Source organism: Misgurnus anguillicaudatus, unplaced genomic scaffold, assembly GCF_027580225.2.
Source record: "Misgurnus anguillicaudatus unplaced genomic scaffold, ASM2758022v2 HiC_scaffold_33, whole genome shotgun sequence".
NCBI classification, from domain to species: domain Eukaryota; kingdom Metazoa; phylum Chordata; class Actinopteri; order Cypriniformes; family Cobitidae; genus Misgurnus; species Misgurnus anguillicaudatus.
In genome coordinates, this window is record NW_027395283.1 from 5,809,453 (window position 1) to 5,829,379 (window position 19,927).

General features: G+C 35.9%; 1 long non-coding RNA gene across 1 annotated transcript; it reads left to right on the forward strand.

Annotated features, from left to right (window-relative positions):
• The first annotated feature begins 18,816 nt into the window (after positions 1–18,816).
• Positions 18,817–19,646, forward strand: LOC141363217 (uncharacterized). The gene is made up of 3 exons (XR_012368729.1): positions 18,817–18,980; positions 19,234–19,347; positions 19,521–19,646. It is a non-coding gene; the product is annotated as an uncharacterized lncRNA (long non-coding RNA).
• The last annotated feature ends 281 nt before the right edge of the window (positions 19,647–19,927 follow it).

Sequence of the window (19,927 nt, forward strand, 5' to 3'; positions counted from 1 at the left end):
ATCAAGGGCGATGCACTGCAACGCAGCTTCTTGGAGTTTTCATACTCTTCATTTGAATCAGACCAGCTCTGGTGTGGTGCTCCTTTCACCTGCCCAGCCTGAACGCTAGAATTGTTGGCTGCATCAGCAGATCGAAACAGAAAGCTATATCACTTTTGCCCAAACAGAAGGTGGTCTTTATTCCAGTATTTTTATTGGTTTATTTATTTACTTGAATTGATGGATATTCTATTTTTCTTTCTTAGCTCTGGTGTTCCTGTTTTTTGTTTTCTTTTTTGAGGGTCTTTTTGTGGCTGAAGACAGTGTGGTGTCTAGATTTGTCAACACCATACAAAAAGCACTGAAAATGCAATTTGAATCATAACTTGACAAAATAGTTGTTACACAAAAAAATCTTGTTCGGAGTTGATTTCTACTTTTGCCTACCAAGTACTCCTAAATCAAATTAGGAATAAATGCCATATACTGTATTGTATGACACCATCACTTTAATTTGATTTGTTGTGTTTGTTGTGTGTTTCATAGACTGTGGCTTGCAAATATTGGCCATACTTGAAGAAAGTTGCTAGTGTCCTTCCTGATCTTCAGGAGCTGACCTCAATGAAACCTTTTCTTAATGTTATGCATGCTTGAGCCACGCTACAAAGTGTGAGGTATGTATAATATTTTTGCTTCATATGTACATGTGTAATGTACATTCATAAGAAATAGAAGTTAATGGCTTGACTACATTATTTAGATTCTGTTTGGCATAACCATTTCTTGTACAGGTTGTAAAAGCCCTTTGAGGACAAATGTGATATTGGGCTATATAAATAAAATTTATTTGAATTGAATTAGTCTTGAATTCTTAAATTAGTCTTCCACCATTTATTCACAGATTAAATGAAGTGGTAGGAACAGGGACAACCACCGGTGTGTGGAACAAGTGAACAGCTGCCTATCACGTTGTGCCCGTACAACCAAATGTATGTCCACAGCAGGTGATCAGAGTGTTTGTAAGATTTTTGCATACTTTTTTATATTGAGCATCATACCCTCATTATTTTCTTTCAACGGCAGGGGTGGACATGCTTACATTGCATGCAATGGGCTGAAACCATAAAAAGTATCTCTCTACATCAGGCACTTTCCACAATATATGTGAAAGTAAGTTTTTATTTTTTTATAAATGTTTTGTGTGTCTTTTAGTTGTTGTGTGCATTTTGCATGTTGTTAATTGTACAATGTACAACAATCCTGATTATTGAATAACACTGTTCATCAGACATCCAGCACGAGACTGCAAGGCTAGCAGAACTAAAAACAAAGCTACATCGCACAGATAAAGGGGCATCACAATGGCTTTCTGATGTGAAAGAATGGGTAGCTCATGGTAAGTGAGACCAATATTCTTCCCACTACTATGTGAATTTTTTATTTGATATTTGATATTTTGATATTAAACAAGTGCCAAAGATGGTAGGCTTATCATCTATTTCTTAACCTCCTAAGACCTGGTGTGTCCATATACATGGACATCACGTTTTTTGTTGTTTGCATCATAATACTTTATTCTGTGTAACTGGAACCTGGTACACAAACATGAACAATTACACTGCTTCATTTTCAGAAAAAAATATTTGGTTAATATATTTATATATTTTTCCTGACCCCAAATAGCTGGAAGAAATCTAAAATGCAAGCCAAACCAAAGCTCGGGTCTTAGGAGGTTAAACAGTTGGTGACATCTCCTGCCACCAAAAACAAGCCAACTTCATCTCACCATCAGATGTTATTGCACATTTATGTTGTGTTTATGTTTATTATAGTTTCTTTGCAGGAACCATACATATCAAGTAAAGTTGTTTAAACCATTAAAATGGCTTTTATATACAAATGTATCCTCTGAAATGTTTGTGTGTTGTTTAAACAGTGAATTTGCTTTCATTATCACTTCTACAGAGACATCAGAAACATCTCATGCCAGTAAAGGCACCACACACAGAGAACTTCAGCAGTCAATTGAGGGGCTTTATCTTGGTGTGATGCTCTGCAAGCAAACTCTCTACCGTCAGAATGGTATAACTATTATAATTTAATAGCTTGATAAATTCAAGCTAATGTATGCATCCTACTTTCCAACAACAATTACATGGAATTAGCATTTAATTCTGAACTCTGTTCTTGAAAAGTCTAGTCTGTAGGATTTATGTAGCTGTAACATTTTAGCTTCCTCCCCTAAATGGATCTTTCAGTTACCTCTTTGTCAATCTAAATTGTAATTTTCACATAAAATTCAATTGCTGCTTTCCCTTTTGCTTGTAAAATTTTTTCTTGGTGAACAGTTCACAAACCCCTGTACTTGTCTTTCTAGACAGCAGCAAGCTTCCCTAACTGGAGAGAGCAGTGTGTCTCAGATATGGCCGCGGGACCTTCATGGCAGTGGTATGTCACTATTCGGGTACTTCACAAGAATTTATTTACAGTTTTGTTTTATAGAGTATTCTGAACAAAAGCATGCTACATAGTCAGTGTTAAAATATTCATTTAATTTATTGGTGTTTGCTTATTATGTATCATTTTGTAAAAAGTATGCATAATGCTATTATGCAATATTGTCTCAAAGTAACATCTAACTGTTATTGATTCTTAGCAAACATTTCAGTCAAGAAACGATTGCATGACCAAGTGATGTTGACAATGCGACTGCAAGAGGAAAGGGGCATTGTGGTGTTGGAGATGGCTCAACAATACACATGGTTGCAGAGCCTGGCAGTGGCTCTCAAGCACAAGATGGCTGAGGAGGGTAAGTTAAATAAAAATCCTGTCAATTCAAAGTATGAATAAAGAAGTCACCCTCAGTCTCCGAACTTGGATGGAGTAGAACGGTTATTGCTCTGTTTACCATGGTCATTTGGCTTGTACATAATAAAATAGGCATTATAGTTGTTCACAACAAATACAGCTTTGCTAGACTGTGATTTAGGTAGTACTAGTTTAACACAGGACAGAGTTAAATATTTAACACAATGCCAGTTTCTTTAACTCACAAAAGTGTTAAAGGGGTCATATTATGACATGTTTTATTGTGTGAAATAAATGTTTGGTGTCCCCAGAATGCATATGTGAAGTTTTAGCTTAAAATACCCCACAGATAATTTATTATAGCATGTTAAAATTGCCACTTTGTAAGTGCGAGCAAAAACGTGCCGTTTTGGAGTGTGTGCTTTAAAGGAAACAGCCAACATCTAAACCTGAGCTAAGAAAAAAACACATAACACAGAGATGGTGATGGAGAGAATAAAGTAAAAGATTGCAGATCTTCATCAGTGTTACTTTTTAACACACTTTAAGATTGGGACTCTATATATATATATATATATATATATATATATATATATATATATATATATATATATATATATATATATATATATAACCCACCAGTGTTCGTTTAACTAGAGTTCAAGGACAACAAACACAAAAAGTTTATAAAAGTTCATTACAGTTAAAATCGGAGCATTAAAAATTAGTTTAAATAATTTAGTTTCACTAAATGACAGGCGACCAGCCCAAACGGAAGACTGAAATGTGTGGGTGGACTGTAATTGCATCTTTAACTGTATGTTCACAACGCTGATGGAGACTGCTTAAAAAAAACGCTCTGGCTGCCCTGCAAACGACGCTTTAGAAAAAGAGTAGCGGACACTCGAATACATTCTCTGGAATCCTTTTCCACCTTGTGATTGGTTGCCGCCGAATGTTTTCTCTGACTTCCGGCCACATTAACGCTCTCGTCGGTGGCGGTGTGAACGCATAGTAAGGAAACTGGCATTATTTACTCTGTCAATTAACTCCAACTCTGAACAACAATTTACTCTGAATATGTTAAATTTACTCTTTAGGTGTTCAATTCAAGTCAGAAATGTTTAACACTGAAATTTTTACTTTCCAATTTTGCTGTGTACTTAAGCACAACTATATTAAAGAAGAAAACGGTTAACCAAAAGGACCTATCAGACATTGGCTGAAACACAAAATGCTTTTTTCTGGTTTTGGTCTTTCTACATTAAATTACCTCAGTGATCCATCATGTTGCCTCAGTTTATACAGAATCATCTAGCCGGGTACCATTGCAACAATGCACAGAAAAATGACAGCCATTCTTGTATGTAGATTTGAATGGGTGAAATTTGTTACTCTATTGAAGTTCTTTGGCCTCAAAAAGCAAAATTAATATCAAGTTAGTTTGTCTTTAATGTAATCTCATTTGTATTTTAGACAAGGGAAATGAAGGACTTTGCTGTCTCTTAAGAAGAAGATCGTCAGTGGTGACAGAAGGGTTACAAGTCGTCCTTCAACAATACAAGACTCCATTAGGTCTTGAGGCCTCTGTCCTTCTACATGTTGAAGAAGAAGATCAAAGTGACCTCAGCAGTCCAGATACCAGCGAGGATGAAGAGGAAAACATAATTTAGGTATTTTATTTATTTATTTATTTATTTGTTTGTTTGTATGTTTGTTCTCAAAAATTTACCAGAGGCTATTCCATCAAAGTGGATAAAGGAAAAGATTTTTGATAAGTCTCACAAATTTAAGTGGGAGTTCTGTTCCATTACTGTGGCTTAAGCCCAGTTCAGATCAAAGATTCACAACAAGACAAAGCTGTTTTAAAAGTTACAGGGGGAAGTTTTAGCAACATGAACTGGCTCATCTCAGCTCTACTCAAGCCAGCTAATGGGGTTGCTGCAACACAGCTTTTCAATTTGCCAGCTGCTGGTTTTAGAAGGTTTCAACACATAGTCAGCTTGTAACAGAGTCAACTGGTCAAGTCACTATTCAACTAAGTCAACTATTGGCTGGTTCAAGTTTTGGACGAAAGAAAGTGGGGAACAATTAGTTTATTTGTTTGAGGAACAGCTGTGTCTGTTTGCCTAAAAACGTAAAATGTACTTAACTCTTCAGGGCACCTTATGTGCATTGTGCACGAGCTCACTATATACCTATTCTGGCTCGGTTAAAGTCAACATGGACTTGTAATTGCTATATTACACTGACTTTCACTGTAGGCTCAAGCCATTTCACTGACAATGTTAATTTAAGCAAGGCTTTTTCAAGTGAGCACAGCTTTCCTTAGCTGCATTGATGGAATATCCCCATTACTGTTACATTAAATCACATTTTTGTGTAATTAATAATGCTTTACACACTTAAAACAGCTGAACTTAACCTTCTTTTCCTACCTCTTGCTTTCCCAGATAGAAACTGCACAAAGGACTGCGTTTAAGGAAATGGACTTGGCATATATCTGTGTAGTGTTAGTATGCTAACTACATTATTATCTGTATGCATCCTATATTGTTGAAATGTTCAACCTGTGTCTAGATTATCAAGCATGTTATTTAGCACGTTGATGCTCCTTAAATATGCACAAACATCTCAATATAGGTGCAACCATTGTATGATATTATCAGATGTAATAATTGAACTTATGTTATATTTGGATAGTGTATTCATAATTTGTGTTTTTAAAGTTGCTAATGGGCATTGTTAGCCACATCACAAACTCACTGTTAAAACACTGCTTATTGTGCCTTTTTGTGTTTATGTACTTGCATTGGTGCAGTAATATCGATGTTATGCAGTAAGGTCATTGGTGTGTTTTACAATGGCTTTGAACAGAGCTCAGTCCAATCAGAATAATCATTGATAATAAAGTAAGTTTTATAATGGGTAAGTTGATATGAAATATTGTAAGCACATTCATCAGGATGACTTTGCTGACCTTGTGACCTTTATTACCACATTTAGGCCAAAATGTGAAAACTCTACTTGATTGAGTGTATTATAGGATTGTGCACCATTGAAGATAAACATCATAAATTCTTTCTTAAAGATGGATAATTTGTTGGCCATGTGTCTGTCACTATCAGTTCTGTTCTTATAAGCACATTGTACATTAAAGACTATAGTATGCAAAAGAAAAATACACTAGATTTATATTTTATGATTACACTTATATTGTGTATTACTACATTTGATAGATAACTTTATTCCCTGTTCTGCTGGTGGTTTTCAAGTGAACTTCACAGTCTAGTGTTATTAAATTCAGCCTTATGGCTTGATTGACAAATTTGCATTTCATGTATTTTCATTGCTTTTATTGTGAAAGACAAAAAATAAAGTGTTTCTAAACATGAGCATATTATGTTTTTACTTGTTCATACATTTTTAGTTAAAAACAAAATGTGATTATGCATATTTATATGGGGTTTCTTGGTTAATTTGACAACAGACTGCATTATATAATAAATGCATTACTTTAAAGCAGGGGTGGGCATTCCTGGTCCTGGAGGGCTACTGTCCTGCAATGTTTAGCGCCAACCTTAATCAAACCTTTGATTGCAGCCTTTGATTAGGGTTTTCAGGTGTGTTTGATTAAGGTTGGCGCTAAACTTTGCAGGACAGTAGCCCTCCAGAACCAGGAATGCCCACCCCTGCTTTAAAGCATTGGTCTCCAACAAGGTTGCCCTGTGAATTGTCTGCCAAAGCACACTCTGGACTATTTATGTATTACATATTTTATATTAGCTTGGCTTCTTTTATGTATGTTTACATTTTAAACAATTATAAAACATCAAGTAAAATAAAATAAAAATCACCAAGTAAAGCAAAAAAGTTTTAGTAGACTATTTAAAAAACGTGGCCCTGCAGAATTGTTTTATCCATTGTGGTAGCCCTTGCTCACAAAAAGGTTGGAGACCCATGCTTTAAGGCAGGGGTCAACAATCCTGCTCCCGATGGGTCGGTGTCTCTGCAGAGTTTAGCCCCAACCCTAATCAAATACACCTGAAGGGCTGGAGCTAAACTCTGCAGAGACACCAGCCCTCCAGGAGCAAGATTGGTGACCCTTCCTTTAATGCATATATTTTACTTAACTTCAAACCGCTTGCTTTTGCTTATATTTGATGATGTAATGATTTTGTATTAGTATTTATACATTAACTGCAGGTATTTTGGCATTTTTAGGGAAATGAGTGATGTGGTGGGTAGTGGTTAGACATTGGAGTGTTCTAGCAGTGGTAGAGCTCAAACTAGATCAGTAGGACCCACAGCTCTGCATATTTTGTATGTTTTCCTTAACTGATGCACCCAGAACCAAGATCTGTTCATGGATCTCTCCCTTAATGAGCTGATGATCTAAATCAGATAAGGGAGACATGCAAAATGTGCAGAGCAGTGGATCACCTGGGAACAGTTTCAGATCATCAGCTCATTAAGGGAGATCCATAAACAGAAATTGGTTTGTCAGTTAAGGTAGACCTAGAAATTATGCAGAGCTGTGGGTCCCCTGGGACAAGATTGAAAACCACTGGTTAAGGCAGACAACAGATCTTGGATGTCATCATCCAAATAAGGTAATAATTCAGGCCATGTCAAACAATTTCTTTTCAAAGGGTTCTGTGAAGCTATGGATGCAAAGTCATGTCCAAGAAAGTATGAGAATTAAAACTTTGTCACATGACTAAACATATTAAAGAACTCAAACTAATTTGGGCACTATTTCTACATAAAATATCAAAATAAAAATGAAGCTTTGTGTTTATTTGTGTAAGTGCTCTCTAGGCCAGGGACAGCTTGAATCAGTGAAATGAGGGGAAAAAAAACATTTTATCATAGAGCTATACCAAATGCATCCTTGGAAAGGTCTTGACCTGGGGAGTAACATATGTGAGTATAAAGATTCTACATGGCTCATGCTTTCTAAATTCTGACCTTTGAACCTTAACATTTTACCATTTTTGAAAGCTTATAATCCAGCAACAAGAATGTCTACAGATGTGAGACCAATAGTTATACACAGCTCTGGACCTCACTTATCACATGAGTATAGTCACTACTGGGCACCATTTGAAAGTGCAGTACAAATAGCCCATAAGCAATTTTCACCCATTTAACAATTAGACTTTTAAAATCTGACAACACTAATATTTTCCCCACCCCTTAAAACCCCTAGAAGTACCATCAGTTTTATATTACCTACTTCTAATTATGGTGAATATACCAATGTATTTAAAGACTACAATTCCCAGCAGAGATACGCCCTGAACTTTTTACTAAGCATGCAAATCGGTGTCCATATTTGAAGTTCTTCAGACTTGAATTAGGGTTAGGGTTATAAAATGTATTTATACTATGTGTTTCAATAATCTACTACAGCTAAAACATACATTATACTATATAGCGAGGACGTCAGTTTATTGGTGATATTGTAGAGCGTTCAGCCGTCTCCCATGTGCTTATAAACTACAACATCCAGAGTAACGCGCCATAGAGCTTCGTACAAATCAGCCATAATAGTTGTAGTTCTTCCGGTTTTCAGAGCGTGAATATGGTTATACAGATTTACTATTTATATATCAACGATATTTTAGTTTAAACAGCCGAAACATAAATTAATATTTTGTATTTACATGTTCAGGTTGAAAAACACGGCAGTATGTCAGTTCATTCGGGGTAGTTTAGCTAGCCTACTGTAGCCTAGAAATTCAAGGTCAGTGTCGGCGGGTGTTACTGTACATTTCAAATAGCGATCTTATATTAAACAGTACCACAACAATAAATACTTTCAAAAGGTGCAATGTCTACTCTCCAGACAAAGACTTTCAGTTCACAATAGTTGTTAACTAGTGACAAAAACGGTTTGCTAGTATATAATAGTGATCCAGATAGCCTATTTATAATTAAGTATTACAAACCCATCCACTTAAAACAACCTAAGGCAAAGATATTTCTTTGGTCTACTTTTTCATATGTCACCGTCATATTGTGTTTGGAATTATGATGTATGGAATAGTGAAAACAAAAAGGATTATCTTAATATTTGTGGTTCTTCACAAAGATACAGGTAAAAGAGACCATACGCTTATTTATTGCTTAATTATTCACTAGAAGCTTAAAGAGTGATCAAACAACTGCATTATCGAGATGCACAACAAATTTAAATGATGCAGCCTTTGGCAAATTGACCACATGTAGGTGCAGAGAAATGCATGATATATAAAGGAATCCGTGGAGTCTAAACACTGGTGGTGGTGGTGGTGGTGATGATGAAGAGGTGAATAGCAATGCTCAAGCTCCTGATGAACACGCACTGGAAGGATACCTAGGAGCTTAAAGCAATGAGGACTGTCTGCAGATGGAAATGGGGTGAAAGAGAGTTGCATCACTTTACCCTGAAATGACAACTGACTACAGCAGAGTGTAACATAAGATGAGAGTAAGATATGATTGGTTTAGGAAGTAACAACATAGAATAGCATAGTGCAGGGCCATTCAAATCTTACCCTGGAGGGATGGAGCACTACTCAGGTGTGTTTGATCAGGGTTGGAGCTAAACTATGCAGTGCTCCGGCCCTCCAGGGTAAGATTTGAATAGCCCTGGCATAGTGCAATGTATAATCATGAAATAAAACATGTTTCTGAAGATCTTCTTTTGAGCATTTTGAGATTAAACTCCATTTGTAGTGGGTAGCACTGGTGCCTCACAGCAAGAAGGTCCCCGGGTTTGAGCCCAGACTAGGTCAGGTGGCCTTCCTGTGTGGAGTTTACATGTTCTCCCTGTGTCAGCATGAATTTACTCCGGTTTCCTCCCATAGGCCAAAAACATGCTAGTTATTCAATTTGGAAATGTCAAATTGTCCCTCTCACCATGAAAATAGCCATAGATGCTGGAATGGCATAAAGAATAATAAAGAAACTCCATGCGTCACATTTCTTGAAGATTTCCACCTTTTTACCACTACAGAAGGTAAATACGACTTCAAATGCAGCACAGAAAAATTTAATAAATAGTCAGAAACCAAAATGGAATTTTAGTGTAATACAATTTTTATTTAATTAATTTGGAGAGAATCCTTTGGCTGCCAGGGATGGGTCCAAATCTCATCACTAAAACAGAAGAGAAAGTGTGGAGCACAAATTATAACATGTCTTTTATAAATATAAGTTTCTTTTTTGTCATTTGTGAAACAGTTCAGATAAGAAAATTATTGTAGCCAAATAAAAAAACAAACAAAGTTAAAGTGAATAAATAAATAAATAATGCATGCATTAATTGATAAAGCAAGCAAACAGAAAATTACATACCAAACTGGACAGGGCTCCCAGTCCACCAAAATGTCTGCTTTGCCCTATTAAGGAAACAACAAAACAAAAAAGCAAACACATGAATTTCATTTTTAGCATGATGTTTAGATTATGTTTGGCTATAGGCATTAAGTTTAACTAACACAGTGGGTCACTGTTGATATTTACAGCATCTGATCATGGATTTTTCTGTTCCTTCTTAGCCTGTAATTCAAAAAGACTAAACACAAAGTATCCATCTAACAATTATGATATCAATGTTATTTATTACCCACAAGGAAGTATTTGAATCCTATATTAGACTCTGCAAATGGTCTACACTATGCATTTCTTTTATGACTGTCTAACCTTTGTGACTGTTGTAAGTAGTTAGAGAAATAGACAATAGAACTATAACAAATAACCAGGGGTAAAATAGCAATGTCAACACACTGATAAAAGCATCAATCAATGTTTATGTACACTTACTCCTTTGAAGCTTTTTCTTATCAGGCATAAGCTTTGATCCACCTGTAGGATAGAAGATTACAGTCCAGTCATATATCCACTAAGAAAAAACTCATTAATAAAAAAAGACAAAATGCTTAGTTGTAATTTGTGCCTAGTACTAAACATGGGCATCAGAAACAAAAAAATGTGGGTGGGTCTAAAATATTTACTGGGGTAGATACCATTTTCTTGTATTCTAGTGCATTTTAATAAAAATAAAAAAACCCTTTTATAACCTAAAAGCTTTGTTTAGCGTGTTGTGTTGTGGAAGTGCATCTTGCAAAGTAGTAAAAACAAAAACAAAATGGACTTTAATTTATAGGGACTCTGAATTAGACAAGGGAAACGGATTTGAAGAAGCAGCAACTAAAACGTGGAACGCAGTTGAATTTATTAAGGCATTACTCTAGTGCAGTGTTCTTTAACCCTGCTCCTGGAGGACCTCCTTCCAGAATGTTTTAGATGTCTCCTTAATCAACACACCTGTTTTAACTTATCAGCTTGTTAGGGAGACATTCTGGAAGGAGGCTTATGAGTTGGTTCAGGTGTTTTAAATATGGAGACATCTAAAACTTTCTAGAAGGGGGTCCTCCAGGAGCAGGGTTGAAGAACACTGCTCTAGTGGAATAGACTTGATTGACGGTGCTCTGACAAGTGAAAAGACTAAAGGTACATTCACATAAGCGATTTTGTCGCTGTGTGTCGCTCGTCTCTTCAAGAGGTCGTTTGGGGGTGTTTCTAAATCTGGTTGTCATAAACAAATGAGTAACGTCCACTCCAGTAGCTGATAAGAGACGGATGACATGAACTCCACTGCTTGGCTCTCACTGGTAGTTGCTCCAGAAAATCGCTCATCATTTGCACAAAGTTAAGCTGCATTCAGACTAGCAGTAGCAGTGCAATGCGATTTCATTGATTTCAATGGAAGCTTGGTGACTTCTGGCGACACAACCGACAATGACCGTTGGCTTCTGAATGGGTGTGTCAAAGTTGAGAAAAGTTTAACTTTATACAAATGATGAGCTACTTTCTGGAGTGACTACCAATAAGAGCAAAGCAGTTGAGTTCCTGTCATCCATCTGTAGTCAGTTACTGGAGTGGACGTTAATCATTTGTTTATGACAACTAGATTTAGACACTCCCCTAACGACCTATTTGAAAGAGACGAGCGGCACATAGTAACAAAGTCACACGTAATATGTATGAGGCTTTAAACTTTTCTTAAATTTGTCGTCCGGCTGGACATGCCCAATCTGGTCGCCAAAGGTCACTGTCGCTCGTGTCATTGAGCTGGCATTGAAATGAATGAGATCGTGTTGCTCTGCGCTAGTCACTGCTAGTCTGAATGCAGCTATATGCAAGTTTAAGATTAAGATGCATTCTAGTCAATCGGATTACAAGTGGACTACACTAAACACAGGTTTAAACAGTGTTCAAAACGTTTTGGGCTCATCCACTTTTGACCACATTCAGAGGTAGGCTTTTATTTTGTGAGCATGTAAAAGTTGTGCAAGCTTATTTCATCAATGGCTCTGTACAAAACACTGTGCAGCATGTTTACTAACACCACAAGCAGCGACTTTGACATAATATTAGTTTGCGTCAATTTAAACCCGCCAATTCTCCCGCTCACTTTTAAACGAAAGCAGAGGGACTCGCTCAGTTTCTCACAGTAATTAGGATGAAGTGGTCGAAAGTGGACAACAAGTCAAGGTTTATTTATATAGCACAGATTTAACACAACTGTAGTGTGTTAATCCATCTGTAAAACAGATACATTTAAATACCACCAATAATTACTCTACAAACATTATTTACATACCTGGCTTTTTATTTTTGCGACAGAGTGCAAGATTTGTGACTGTGGCTGACCATGTGTAGACACCTGTGGGTTTGAAGAAAGAAAATTACTCATTAACCAAATAAACCTTTAACTTCTTATTTCAAATACTGGACAATCACAACATCACTGTGCTGCAGTACATGTATAAGTGTGAAGTACATGTATAGTTATTGTGATTTAAAGTTTTAAGTTAAGTGTTTATAAACAAGGACATTAAGGATCTACTGTATATATGATACTTAACATCTTCTGTTACTGGATTTTTAAAAAAAATAGCCTTTTGTTATGGGTGATCTATAAGCAATGTAACTGTGTTTCAGCTGGTGCAAAGAGTTTGCTTTACTTTTAAAAATGTCTATAGTGTATTGCATGTACAAAAAATGAAGCATGACCAAAATTAAATCTACTTTATGGTTGATCTGAGTGGCAAAATATTCTGGTGCGGCTGAACAGATTTATACAACGTTACATGTCATCTTGTACAGTAAATACAGATTAGTGCTGTCAATCTTCCTCTGTTATCCCATTCAAAGTACATTTCATAGTTTTTTTAATATTCAAATTATCCCAATATATTGAAATCTTAAAATGTAGCCTAGTCACAGACCTGTAATAAGCACATCTAATCATTCAATTGTGTCTTTATGGAACAAGAAAAACTATGACCATATTTAACACCTACAGCTACAAGTATAAGTGTAATAATTGACTCCAGTCCTTTGAATTATTTGAAAATAAATGTACACCTGCGGTGTGATACTACACTTTGCATCATGCCACATTACCACCTTGAATGTGCATTATTTTTGAATATTTAACTGCCTATCATTAATTATTCCTAACGCAAAACACATATAAATAGTAATTTTGCACTTAAAAATGACAATCCACATTGTGTGTTTTTTGATGTCTTGATGACACATGACAAAGACACCTATTTTAATGTCAGAAAACCCTATAACATGACATGTTTGAGTTCATTTTCGCAACTTGATTTCATGCGTCCTGCAATGTGACCATTTCACATGCACACAATGCAATGTTGATGCTGAAAATATATCAGCCTTAACCTAAATAAAGCTCTATGGAAAAACACTGGACAACAGGTAGCGTTAAGGTAACCCATAGGTTAAATACTTGAAACCCAGATATAAATGGCAACTCTTAAAATCTGTCTTAATTACCTTGGCCCTTTGTAGTGGTTGCCTGCTCCAGCTGCCCTTCCATAGTGTTCGCTGCCTCCACCTGTCCCTCTGTAGTGGTCGCCTGCTCCACCATGTTTGTCATCTCTTCCAGTTGTTTGGATTCTCCAGTGGGTCACAGGGTGTGAGGTGCAGTGTAACCAGCTGATCATAATGCCACTGGAATCCTGGGTCCAACCTGTGCAGGTTAAATCATATGGATGTTTTAAAACATAAGACTTTAAAGGGATAGTTGACCAAAAAATGTATAATTTTTGATCCTCATGTTGTTCTAAACCTGTATGAATTTGATTTCTTCTGTTAAACACAAACAGATATTTTGACAAAATATTTTCTTTGTGTTCATTTGAAAAAAAAAGAATCACTTTAACCATGGGATTGGGCTGTGCCTCTTAAGTGTTTGAATCATATGGTCTAATTTTTCCAAACCAGATTTATTGGCACTTTAGATTAGAGCTGAGGTAATGATAGACTACTGGATGTATTAGATATGTGCAAATCTATATTTGATTGATTCTATAGGACTATAACAAATACAATATATCTTTTGATCAGGAAAAAACAGAGTGCTTATATTATCAATTCAAAGAATAACACCAAGTGTGATGTTTGTTTAAAAGAAAAATGTATGCTTTACGCTTTCAAGTTAGCAGCAGCGCAAGTGTATGATGTCTCCAGCCAACATTTGATGGTTTCCTTTTTTGTGTTATTTCTGCTAATGGTCCATCTGCATTGTAAGCTCTACATTTCATACACAAGAGTATAATGAGATTCATTTTCATTTGATTCGGTAACTGAGTGACCTAAAAAAGGACTTTACAAATTTCATGGGTCTAATTGATGTGTGTCCCTACAAAAAAATGTTTAAGTCAGTGTGCCTAAACATTAAAAATAATGTTGTATGTGGGCTGAAAACAAATAAAATATGGCTTCTACAAACATTCCAAACATAATAATTCCAAAGTTAACAGAGTATGTATTCAGGTATATGCATGAACCAAGTTAACTATGGGTACCAAATCCCATCCGCTTGTTTGTCTGACATCACACAGCACCGCTTCCGGGTCCAAAAGCTCATCAGATGCTGAGGAAACAACAAAAATACTGATATACAATCACAATTCTAACCTCTCTCTCTATGTGGACATCCCAGATGATTGTTCAGTCGTTACAATGGTAGTGCTGCGAGCCTGGAGAATGTAGTGCACAGTGTGAGTTTATAAAAGCTTAGCTTAAATGCGTGAAATCAATAAACTACTATGTTGTAAATGTCTGTTTAGATTTCACTCAAAATAAGTTTTTTTTTTTTTACATTTTCTAGGTTGATAGAAGCACTGGGGACCCAATTAAAGCACTTATACATGGAAAAAGTCAGATTTTCATGATATGTCCCCTTTAAGATTTTAATATTGATCAAATCTTTTGCCTACTCAACACAAGCTGTGAACTGTGACTTTAAAAATACAGTGCATGCATCTCACCTTCACAAAGGTATTCATAAAAGGAACCGATCTTCTGAAGGTAGTCCTGGGCATAGGCGATAATCTCTCACACTTAATATTTTGCTTCTTGGTCTCCTTTTCACGAAGCAGAACTGGCTTGTATCCAGTAGCATGGAGTTTTTCAAGCTGCAATGACAACATTGTGTATTTACTGAATGGAATATTGGTTAATGTCATTCAGGATATTTTTTACTTCATGGTGAGTTTAGCTTTTGCATAACCAAGTATGTGAAAACAGGAAAGAGTAATACATTAAAAGAAAACAGCAAAAACATAAATGACATCATAAGGTTATAATAGAACTTTCTGTAACATTAGTAGGTTTGGCTGGTACTATGGTAACTATTGTGCAATTGGACAGTGACAATCTACTGTATAGATTTATTCAAAATAAAGTCCAAACGTTAATCATTAAATGGGTTGCTTTGGATGAACTACAGAATCTACAATAGTAGTATGAATGCAGTCTATTTGTTAATTGTCATTCACAGAATGCCCGAGTGTCACTTATATTTTTTGTGGTAGATAATTTAGGACTGTGATGTGTTAAAGTGAAAATGTGGTTACTGAAGGGAATTGCCACTAAAAAAAACAATATATTAAAAGAGATATATAAGAATATGTAAGAAATTCTACTTACTACGGCTGCACGATAAATCACATGTGATTTTCATGCGCATCTCGTCAGTACAGCCGGTTCTTTGATTAGTAGTACACCAACATCACCTGCTTTCAGATGGAGCAGCATTTACTACACAAAGCCATAGTTCACTGACAACCGGGGCAATTTCGCATTAGTTATCGCCTGCGATATGGCCCAGCTTGTCAGTGAACTATGGCTTTGTGTAGTAAATGATGGCTTTTAAAAGTGCCTTTGGGTTTATAAAATAAGCAACGTTAAATCTAAGTTGTGACAGGTGATTCGATTGACAGGATCTGCAGGGAGAACAGAAAATGTTTATTATGTAGTGTAAATTAGCTCTAATATAAGGTTTAAATAGTGTACCCCAATAGTGGGGATTCCTATTTTCTTACAAATATTATAAGACAAATATTAAAACTTTAGACTATATTAAGCTCACACAATAAAGCAATGAACACGTTAAGTTACCCTAAAGGTTGATAACTTAAACTAGGTTAACGTTAGCTTATTAATGGGACTTTAATTAGACTTCCCTTGCAAAAATTAACCATTGTTTTACTACAGTTAAGAAAGAACCATGAATTAGAAAAAAAAGTTAAACCATGTTTGGTTTAGTAAAACCATTTTGCAAATAATCGATACACAAACCGTAGTTACTACACTTTTACCACAAAAACATGGTTAATTTTCGTACGGGTATGGCAATGTCACCCTAATGCCAAAAGAAAGGTGTGAATTATAACATTTAAACAAATAGTGAACTTTAAACGAAAGCATCGTGACTTACCTGGACAATGATTTTCGCGTAATGAGAGAATCCCTGTCACGAGTACCGAAGAAGAAATCACCCAATAGCAAAGAGGACTGGCTCAGATTCCATAGCAACGGAGGCAGAGAGGATTCTGGGAAAAGCAGGCGTCCGAAACTGACTTATTTTTTTTTACAATCAAAGTAGAAACAATCAAAATTGATGGCCATAACATCGTATTGTTGAATTATCAAGCACACGTTAGTGTTCATGTGTTGAGAAAATATTGTGATCTGCAGCGGGCCCACATGTAGTTTTAGCTGGTGCCTTCACCATAGTAGATGTCGATAAGGCTCATGGGTACTGTAGTATTTACTCTTGTATTTGAAACACGAAACCGATCGAAACATCAATATTATAGGATAAACATCTCCTGATTAAATTTTGAGTAAAGTAGCGCTTAAAGTGTAATCAATTAATGACAAAAAAAGTAAAACAATCCCTGGTATATACTATTGCAATACATTAGATTAAATTCGTGCTTATAAACACGAAAAAATAATAGGACAAAAAAACGTGGTGCAGGCACGAAAAATACTTCCTATTGAAATACATTAGATTGAAAGTCGTTCTGACTGGCACGAAAAAAAGGGGGAAATCGTGTCCATGGACACGAATCAATAGATTAAATTACACGAACTGCCTTGAGACTGGGTATATCTTAATTAAACATACAGCAATATACAGTCTGTAAACATGTCATTTTAATGTAGAACAATATATATATATATATATATAACTTAAAGAGAGAGAAAGTCGTGATACCGCTTCAGACAAGGGATTCTGCCCCACGAAAATGTAGTGACCGCACCAATGAATGTAACAGCCGCACGCTACTGCAAAATACACATTTGAACAATAAAATCAATCGCCTAAAACATACTTTGCAGCGCAGGCATGAATACCCCCATTTCGTCAAAATCCAAAGATGAGGGATTTGGATTCAAATATCGGACGACCCTTCTACGTTGTCAAGCGACGAAATGGGGGGTACCCTCAACGTCAGCTTATAGACGTGAGGGGGAATGACCAACTGTGCGTGATCGAAAATAATAAAATATCCTACGTTAATTAAGGCATGTTTTAAACACACAGCAACAGCCCTGTAAATATGTCATTTTATTGTATACCAAATATATAAAAAAGAGAGAGAAAAGTCGTGATACACCGATTCAGACAAGGCTTTCCGCTCCACGAAAATGTTGGTCACCGCATCAATAATGTGGTCACCGCATCAATAATGATTGTATGCGCCGCACGCTTGTGCAAAATGCACATTTGCAGCATAAAATCAATCGCCTAAAACCATATTGCGCAGGCAAACCGATAAACCCATTTCGTCAAAATCCAAAGATGAGGGGTTTGCATTCAAATCTATAGGACGACCCTCTACGTTTTCAAGCGACGAATAGGGGGTACCCTCAACGTCCGCTATGGACGTGAGGGGGTCATGACCAAACGGCAGTATGTGACGAATAGGGTGTGAGACTGTGTTGGTTGTTCATGTATTTTAACACATTTTTCATAAAGTGAAAGTAAAACTGGATTAGCCTACTCAATCTTCTCTCACTGTAGGGATGTTCTAGTTCATATTGCGCAGATCAAAAAATGTCTGACATCACGTATCGCGAGAGCAGATAACTCTGTATGCTTTTGATTCTCTCTCGCGGTAATGTGATGTCACACACCAATCGGTCTGAGCAGCAGCACATAAGGTATTTTTGTTGAACACACGTCTCTTTCACTGCTGTCAGTCATAAACAGACGTGTTTTTACATGTCGCCATTTTACACGCCAGTTTTAATGTCTCTAAATATATCCGTGAAAGTCATTTATGTGTACTTGTTAACTTTGAGGAGAAACATTTTGACGGAGGTAAGTAAGTGTTTCGCATCGCATAATTGTTACTTGACTCAGTGTTTCTAATAAAAATCATTTTATAGTTAATATTAAAATTAAGCTGTCAGTTTTTACATTTAATATATTTAATTCCAGCTATGCGATTATTCTCATTCAGCAGTGTTAATTCACTGTTGGTGTTTACATGCATATGGGTGGTACCTACACCAGGAGTGTACATTTAACACTGGTGGTGCATTTGCTGTTTTTTAATGCATACTATTTAAAGCTCAGTGACTGAATGGATTTTGTCAGAAGCAGTGCAGAGACTCACAGATTTAAACTTTGTGCTGACTCATTAAACTCATGATCAGATTTATTCAGAGTCTGTGGAGGTGAATCAGATTCATTCAGAGTCTGTGGTGTTGATCAGATTCATCAGTGGAGATCAGACTAATGTGACTGAATGATTCATGGCTCATTCACAAATATTCAGAGATGAAGATGATTCTCCAGGAGTCAGGTATTCAAGTCTGTATTAAAGATGACTTGTTTATTTTTACCCAAACACATGAATTACAAATTACACAGGTTTTATATGACTTTCTGTTATATAGGCCTATTTAAAACGTGATACAATTGTCAATAATATAAATAACATTCTGCATGTTTATACAATCAATTACTTTGTAATTAGATCAGATAGCTGTAAATATCTTTCTTGATGCAAATTAAACTAAGAATAAAAACATCTACTGTATATTATCTTGTTATAGATCAGACCATCAGAGATCAGACTCATCTCAGGTCAGCTGTTTGTCTATGAAGAGTGATGAGTCTATGAAGAAACCAATACAATTCCAGAATAGAGAAACTTCACATAGTCTGAGGTACAACAGGTCTCATTATCAGCAAGATATTTTAAAATGTAATTGTATGTATCTTTTAAATTCTTTAACATTTCTGTGTAAAAATATTATTGAATAATTAAAAAATATGAAATGATTGTCATTGTGCATGAAATGTGCTATAAATCATCTTGCCTTATTGCTTACTGCAAAAGAATTCTAAAAATGCTGGAGAGATGTGACAAACATGTACAGCAGAAGAGATCAGACTCATCTCAGATCAGTTGTGTGTCCATGAGAAGTGATCAGTCTATGAATAAACCACTAACATTTCAGGACAGAGAAACATCACCTGATCTGAGGTACAACAGCTCTGTATAGATAAAGATATGATAATGTACTCAAATATTTGTTCAAAAACATTGACTACATGATAAAAAAGCTGCATGCAACTTTAATCTGTTACGCAAGTCAATTGAACTTACTATTTTACATTATTGACTAGTGACGAGTTGACATAAATTATAGTAAAACAAATTCAAGTACACTGTAAAAAATATTCAGTAGAAATTACAGTGTTACTTGCAGCTGTTTGCCAGTAACTTACCATATATATATAAAT